The sequence below is a fragment of the Triticum aestivum genome, chromosome 6A (genome assembly GCF_018294505.1).
Source record: "Triticum aestivum cultivar Chinese Spring chromosome 6A, IWGSC CS RefSeq v2.1, whole genome shotgun sequence".
Classification (NCBI taxonomy): Eukaryota; Viridiplantae; Streptophyta; class Magnoliopsida; order Poales; family Poaceae; genus Triticum; species Triticum aestivum.
In genome coordinates this window covers 24833790-24841876 of record NC_057809.1, presented here as the reverse complement: position 1 = coordinate 24841876, position 8087 = coordinate 24833790, and the positions used below count along the sequence as shown (strand labels likewise).

The window sequence follows — 8087 nt, the reverse complement described above, 5'->3', positions numbered from 1 at the left end:
CGCACCTCAGACGGTCTGTCGTCTCGTACTTGTAATACTCCCCCTCATAATGATTGTGCCTTCGTACGTCCGTGGTTTTCTTCCGCAAGGGTTTCCACGTAAAAATCCGTGTCTCTCTGTCTAGTTTATTTCTCGCTATGATCTAACAAATGATATACAGAGCCAAGTTTCAGATACGAAATTAGAGACGAGAAAGTTAGGGTTCCGTCGTGTGCAGCCGCCGCACGCGATCCGAAGATCTGAAGCCAGATCGAAATCGAGACCAAAGTTTTGCGGACGCGATTTGTGATCTGCTACCCGCCGTCCTTGCGTACCGTACGCTCATCACGTGTGCGGGGTCTGCCGCTGCTACAGCCGCCGTACGCCGCTACCAGCCAGAAGCTCGGCCATCTCTTCCGTCCACGTACGGCTTCAAATTCCGAGGAGATTACGCATTGTTGCTGCTACTACTCACGCGATTTTAATTAATCGCTAGTGCTACGGAAATGCAACTTGGCTCCCGGGTCCAGATGCTCCCACAGTCTGGACCACACATGTGCCTTGCGATTCACGCATAGAAAATTATTCTCCTGTCTATTCGGATTTAGAAAATGTACCCTGGCCCACATGCGAAATCACGTGGCTTGCTAACGCCGTTTCGGTACAGAGCGGGGATGACGGACACATACGTTTTGGAGTCTTCTCCCCCACCAGTCTACCTCCACCGCCCACCCCGTACCACGCGACGCTCCCCATCTCCCCCGCCCACGCCGCCTTGATCGCTCCTCCGAGTCCTCCCCCCAGGGGAACCAGCTCCTCTAACTTAGCTACTGTGAAGTTAGGAGCCTAACTTAGCCACATTTCATCCGTTGAATCTAGAATAAATGGCTGAGATCTATCGCTACAGTTCTTAAACAGTGTCAATTGCTACAGGTAACAAACAGTGATTTTAGCTACAGTGCTCGTCCAAACAGTATGCTACAACCCCATGTGAACAGTGCAGAATCTTGGCCATCTATTTTCCATCTGATGGTTCACAGACTAAGTTAGAGTACTGTTTCCCTAACTTCATAGGAGCGAAGTTAGATGAGCCAGTCCCCCCCCCCCCAGGTCCAGGCCGGCGTCGCCTTCTTCCCCCATGCTGCGCCGCCGCTGCCTGGTTCCAGATCTAAAGCTTGGATTTTGTGCGGCGGACCAACGGCGCATCCATCCCCAAGTGCCCCTGGCCATGGAGGCCGTCGTTCATGTCCACCTCCACTACCATTAACTCCCCCCTCCTCCGTCCGTCGCCTCGCCGACCCGGCCTCTTCACCTCGCCATGGCACTCCCCACACCCCGTGCGCTCCTGCCTGCCCACCTCCGCGCGCCCCTCCCCGCCTGCACCTACCCCCTCGCCGTCACTAGCACAGATGAGCGGGAGGCAAATGAGGAATTTGTGGTGGCCACATACCAGCCGGTTCCCGTCGACGACCCCCGCGCACAACTCCACTTCCTGCAGGTCGGTCCACTTCTCCCTTGGGCCATTTAGTTTCAGTTCAGTTCACTAGATTTTGGATATCTGATGAAAGACTGGATTTTTTTACACATTGCATCTCTCCTATACCAGGTTAGGAAGATTACTTGGATGCTTTTCAGGCTTCTCCAGCATTAACCGGGCATGCTCTCCAGTATGAACAATCACTTATTCAGGTACGCTCGGTTCAGTACCTTCACACATTTAGAGCTGCTGATATTAACACAACAACCTGTTAGGATTAAGTACCTTTAGGTTTGTGTCAAAGTTGATGTGGGTGGATTCAGTACCTCGACAAATTTTAGTGTTGTTGATATGGGTGGGGGTACTAGTTTCAAACAAGATCTCAGCAAAATGACAATGACAGTTTAACTGAATCAGGGAGAGTTGTTTGAAAACTGGTACTGTGAAATGAAATTCTAGTGAACCTAGACTGAATCGTGCACACACAGAAATGAATGAAAATTGACAGTCAAGTTTAACTTGTCATTCTGGGCGAAACTTGACTAAATCACAATGTGTACTACAAAATCAAATTCTAGTGCAACTTGACTGAATCATTCATTCAGTGACAATGACAATGATATGGATGAAACTTGACTCAATCATGCAAACACATTTAGTACTTCACTTGTTTTCATCTCACTTTAATTGCAAAACAGCATTTCTAGTGAAACTCAAGAACCCTTGTTTGTTTGCTAGTTCGATTAGCCAGCAGAAACTTTATTTGCTGAAACCACAATGACAATGACAATTCTTGTGGTTGTTCTGATCTCACTACCACTCAATTCTTGTACTGAAACCACAATGACAATTTGGTTCTGCATAACCTCTGCTATATATGTCCAGTAGGATGTACTCTTGCAAGCCAGGACCAACTCAAGAAGTAGATTCATTAGATCTCAGATTTTTTAGAATTGTAGATTTTTGTTGTGAGTTCAGTAGTTCATTAGCATAAGTTCAGTAAATTCAGTCACTGTTTTCACACTCTTGACTGTATATTCTCTGTATATTTGACTGTATTCAGATCATGCAGTGACACTCTTGACTGCACAACAATAATCCGTGGCGGCGGCAGCCAAAGCGGACGAAGTGTCTGGTCCTGCGAGTGGCGGTGGTGGTCGCCTACGTGGCGCAGGTGGGCGGCGGTGGTCATCCCCATGGCAGCGGCGTAGCACTAGTAGAAAAAGGGTCAAATGTGAAGCACATTAGTGCCGGTTTGTATTTGAGCCGGCACTAATGTATACATTAGTGCCGGTTCCAACGGCTAGCCGGGCCGCTTTCATTAGTACCGGTTCGTGGCGAAACTTTAGCACCGGTTCGTGCCACGAACCGGTACTAATGAGAGTGGTGGCAGGATGTTGTCAAAATGGGGCCCCTCCAGCCCCTTTAGTACCGGTTCTTGGCACAAACCGGTACTAAAGGTCGTCCTACATAAACCCTTCGTCCACCCGAGCTCGCTCTGTTCTTCCCCTTTCCCCTCTCCTCTCTGTTCTTCCCCTCTTCCTCTTGAGCTCATCACACATTTTGCCCAAAATTTGTCAAGATTTGAAGGCCCCCATCCATTCAAATGATCACAAAGGTTAACAACTTTGTCCTTTCATCTCTCATTGCTAGATTAGCTCTTGCAATGCTTTATATAGTGATTAATTTGTGAGTTTAGTAATTTGGGAGGATATATATATGTGCTAGTATTTGATTTATATGAAATTTGAGGTCAAAAATAACACTTAGTTTGCATATGTAGGTGTGGTTTACTTAGTGCCTTCTAAATCTCCATCGTAGCCACCGTCGATCGCCCGCACCGTCCCGTCGCCGGCACCACCTTGTGGTGAGCCTCTTGTTCATGAAATTTTATATAAAAATTGATGTTTGTGTGATTTGGATATATAGTTACTCGTATAATTATCTTACCCGTACGTTGTTTGTTATACATATAGTGCCATGGTTTTGATATCCGTCCCCGTCGGCCCTAGTCCTTGTTATGATTCGGATGTGGTATGTATATTCTCTTTTAAAACTAGTTGCATTTCGTGTTTATGACAAATTATGCCCATCAAGTTGACATAGAAATTTTTTCTAGGAGGTATGTGAACCGGAAATTCCAACCGACCCTATTGCCGAGAGGTTAAATTTAGTTGAAAGAGAAAACGAGTACTTGAAAGAAAAATTGAAAAGAATTGAGGGGGAGAAGATGGAATTGGAGTTGCATGTTGCCGATGTCGTCGATGATCACAAGATCAAGATGGAGAAAATGCGCTTGAAGATTAGAAAGATTAGAAAATATGCCATCGATAGTGAGGCTTGGTATCATTATGCTGTTGGATCCATTGTTACCTTAGTTGCGATCTTGATCGTATTTGTTGTTGCATTTAAATGCTTTAGCTAGAGAGTTATTTGTTTGTTGCATTTAAGTGTTGTATGAACTTTATGTATGAACTTGTATTAATTTGGTCTATTCGGTGTTGTGTAATGAAGATGAGCCGGCAATGGATGTACGATGACCGATGCTCTCCCCAGTTCGTTGAGGGCGTGCATACTTTTCTGCTTGCGGCTGAGGCAAACAAGCGGGCGGATGGTTTTATGCCTTGTCCATGTGCTCGCTGTAAGAATGGTCACAATTACTCTACGTCAAGAACCATTCACGTCCACCTGTTTAAGTCCGGTTTCATGCCCCATTATAATGTTTGGACCAAGCACGGAGAAAGAGGGGTTATGATGGAAGACAATGAAGAAGAAGAGGACGACGACAGCTATCCTGGCCATGGGTTCCCTGAATACGATGATACAACAATGGGGGAAGAAGCTGAGCCGGTAATGCGGGAAGAAGCTGAGCCGGCAATGCGGGAAGAAGCTGAAGAAGAGGCATCAGATGAGCCCGTTGATGATCTAGGTCGGGCCATTGCCGATGCAAAGAGAAACTGCGCAAGTGATTTGGAGAAGAAGAAGTTGCAGCGCATGTTAGAGGATCACAAAAAATTGTTGTACCCGAATTGCGTAGGTGACAAGAAAAAGCTGGGCACCACACTGGAATTGCTGCAATGGAAGGCAGAGAATGGTGTATCTGACAAGGGATTTGGAAAGTTGCTGGTAATGATAAAGGATATGCTTCCAAAGGACAACGAATTGCCCGAGAGTACGTACGAAGCAAAGAAGGCTGTCTGCCCTCTAGGGTTAGAGGTGCAGAAGATACATGCATGCCCTAATGATTGCATCCTCTACCGCGGTGAGTACGAGGATTTGAACGCTTGCCCGGTATGTGGTGCATTGCGCTATAAGATCAGCCGCGATGACCCTGGTGATGTCGAGGGCCGGCGCCCCAGGAAGAAGATTCCTGCCAAGGTGATGTGGTATGCTCCTATAATACCACGGTTGAAACGTTTGTTCCAAAACAAAGAGCATGCCAAGGCGATGCGATGGCACAGAGAAGACCGTAAGAAAGACGGAAAGTTGAGAGTACCCGCTGACGGGTCGCAGTGGAGAAAAATCGAAAGAAAGTACGGGAAGGAGTTTGCAGATGACGCAAGGAGCGTATGGTTTGGTCTAAGCGCAGATGGCATTAATCCTTTTGGGGAGCAGAGCAGCAACCATAGCACCTGGCCTGTGACTCTATGTTTGTATAACCTTCCTCCTTGGTTGTGCATGAAGCGGAAGTTCATTATGATGCCAGTGCTCATCCAAGGCCCTAAGCAACCCGGCAACGACATTGATGTGTACCTAAGGCCATTAGTTGAAGAACTCTTACAACTGTGGAATGGAACAGGTGTACGTGCGTGGGATGAGCACATGGGGGAAGAATTTGACCTAAAGGCGTTGCTGTTCGTGACCATCAATGATTGGCCTGCTCTCAGTAACCTTTCAGGACAGACAAACAAGGGATACCGCGCATGCACGCACTGTTTGGACGATACCGACAGTATATATTTGGCTAATAAGAATGTGTACCTGGGACATCGTCGATTTCTTCCGAGCAGGCATCCCGTAAGAAAGAAAGGCAAGCATTTCAAAGGTGAGGCGGATCACCGGACGAAGCCTCGCCACCGTACTGGTGCTGATGTACATGATATGGTCAAGGATTTGAAGGTGGTCTTTGGAAAGGGTCCTGGTGGACAACCTGTTCCGAATGACGCTGACGGACGCGCACCCATGTGGAAGAAGAAATCTATATTTTGGGACCTGCCCTATTGGAAAGACCTCGAGGTCCGCTCCGCAATCGACGTGATGCACGTGACGAAGAATCTTTGTGTGACCCTGCTTGGCTTCTTGGGCGTGTATGGGAAGACAAAAGATACACCTGAGGCACGGGAGGACCAGCAACGTATGCACGGAAAAGACGGCATACATCAGGGTCATGCAAGCTACGCTCTTACCAAAGAAGAGAAGGAAATCTTCTTTGAATGCCTGCTCAGTATTAAGGTACCGTCTGGCTTCTCGTCGAATATAAAGGGAATAATAAACATGGCAGAGAAAAAGTTCCAGAACCTAAAGTCTCATGACTGCCACGTGATTATGACGCAACTGCTTCCGGTTGCATTGAGGGGGCTTCTACCGGAAAACGTTCGATTAGCCATTGTGAAGCTATGTGCATTTCTCAATGCAATCTCTCAGAAGGTAATCGATCCAGAAATCATACCAAGGTTACAGAATGATTTGGTGCAATGTCTTGTCAGTTTCGAGTTGGTGTTCCCACCATCCTTCTTCAACATCATGACGCACGTCCTAGTTCACCTATGCGAAGAGATTAACGTTTTGGGTCCTGTATTTCTACACAATATGTTCCCCTTTGAGAGGTTCATGGGAGTCTTAAAGAAATATGTTCATAACCGTGCTAGGCCAGAAGGAAGCATCTCCAAGGGCCGTCAAAATGAGGAGGTCATTGAGTTTTGTATTGACTTTATTCCTGACCTTAAGCCGATTGGTGTTCCTGAATCGCGGCATAAGGGCAGACTGGATGGAAAAGGCACGCTAGGAGGGGAACAAATAATATGTATGGACGGACATTCTCTCACTGAAGCACACTACACAGTTCTACAGAATTCCGCCTTGGTGGCTCCGTATATGGATGAACACAAGAATTTGCTACGCTCCAAACACCCGGAGCGGTCTGATGACTGGATTACACGTGAACAAACCAGGAGTTTCGCTAGCTGGTTGCAAGCACGTACCATGCATGACACCTCTATTGAAGATGACCTGTACTTGCTGTCCCAGTTACCATCTTCGAATATAATGACTTTCAAAGGGTACGAGATAAATGGTAATACATTTTACACGATCGCCCAAGATAAGAAGAGCACCAACCAAAACAGTGGTGTCCGCTTTGATGCAGAAACCAAGACGGGAAAGGAAACATATTATGGTTATATACAGGACATATGGGAACTTGACTATCGACGTGGTTTGAAGGTCCCGTTGTTTCGGTGCAAATGGGTCAATATGACACGAGGCGGGGTAACGGAAGACCCGCAGTACGGAATGACAACAGTGGATCTCAACAATCTTGCGTATGCAGATGAACCATTCGTCCTAGCCAATGATGTGGCACAAGTTTTCTATGTGAAGGACATGTCTACCAAGCCAAGAAAAAGAAAAGATAAGGAAGCGAATGCATCGTACGATGAGCCAAAGCGGCACATAGTTCTTTCTGGGAAGAGAAACATCGTGGGAGTGGATGACAATACAGACAAGTCAGAAGATTATGAAAAGTTTGATGAAATTGCTCCATTCACAGTGAATATTAACCCGAGCACCCCGTTAAATGATGAATATTTTCCATGGCTACGACGCAAAGGGACACACGCAAAGAAAAAGTTTCACACCCAAAGATCTGGGATGTGATCGGCTTAACTATCATCACTTTCTTCTGTGTTTCACACCCAGGAAGGAATCTCTGTAATAGTTAGGGTAGCTAGTTATGTGTTTTGGCATTTGAAACGCGAAGAAATTTTATATGCAAGCAAATTCTTTCATGCATTTACTGATTTTTTCAGCTAAATGAACCTGAAATTGAAAAGCATTTCAAATGAACTCAGAAAAGGATGAAAGTTGGCATGGTATCATAATTTCACCCACATAGCATGTGCAAAAAAGTAGAGAGGGTTACCGCAAAAACTGGATGCACTTCGTGTACAAAATGGACAATCTGTTTCGACGTATCAGGGTTTCGGACGAAAACTCATCCGTTACAAAGGCATTTCATTTTTTAAATAACATAAGCATTACCAAATTGAATATAATGATAAAACACACTAATATTAAACATAAGAAAAAAGAATCACTGAAAAATCTATTTTCAAAGTTATGTTATTCACAAAAATAAATAAAGCAAAAAAATAAGAAAAAAAGCCCACCTACTGGGCCACAGCGGCCTGCATACGACTAGAAACCCAAATTCAAGTTGGGCCAGGATGCAGGCCCGCTAGCCTAGTAGGCCCAACAGGGCATCGCAGAAGAGGTAGGCCCAGAAGGCCTGCTTAAGAGAGGAGCTCGAGAGAGCAGCGACGGTGGGGCTTATAAGCAGGTGCGAGTGCCCCTCGACTAGCGAGGTGGGACTAAACTTTTGTGCCCCTCACCTGGCAGCGCACACCCTTTAGTA

The 8087-nt window shown here is 46.2% G+C and overlaps 1 long non-coding RNA gene across 1 annotated transcript; it reads left to right on the top strand.

The window, feature by feature from the left end:
- Positions 1–1119: 1119 nt before the first annotated feature.
- On the top strand, positions 1120–2661 carry LOC123130092 (uncharacterized). Its single transcript, XR_006463735.1, has 3 exons — positions 1120–1477; positions 1586–1668; positions 2520–2661. It is a non-coding gene; the product is annotated as an uncharacterized lncRNA (long non-coding RNA).
- Positions 2662–8087: the final 5426 nt, after the last annotated feature.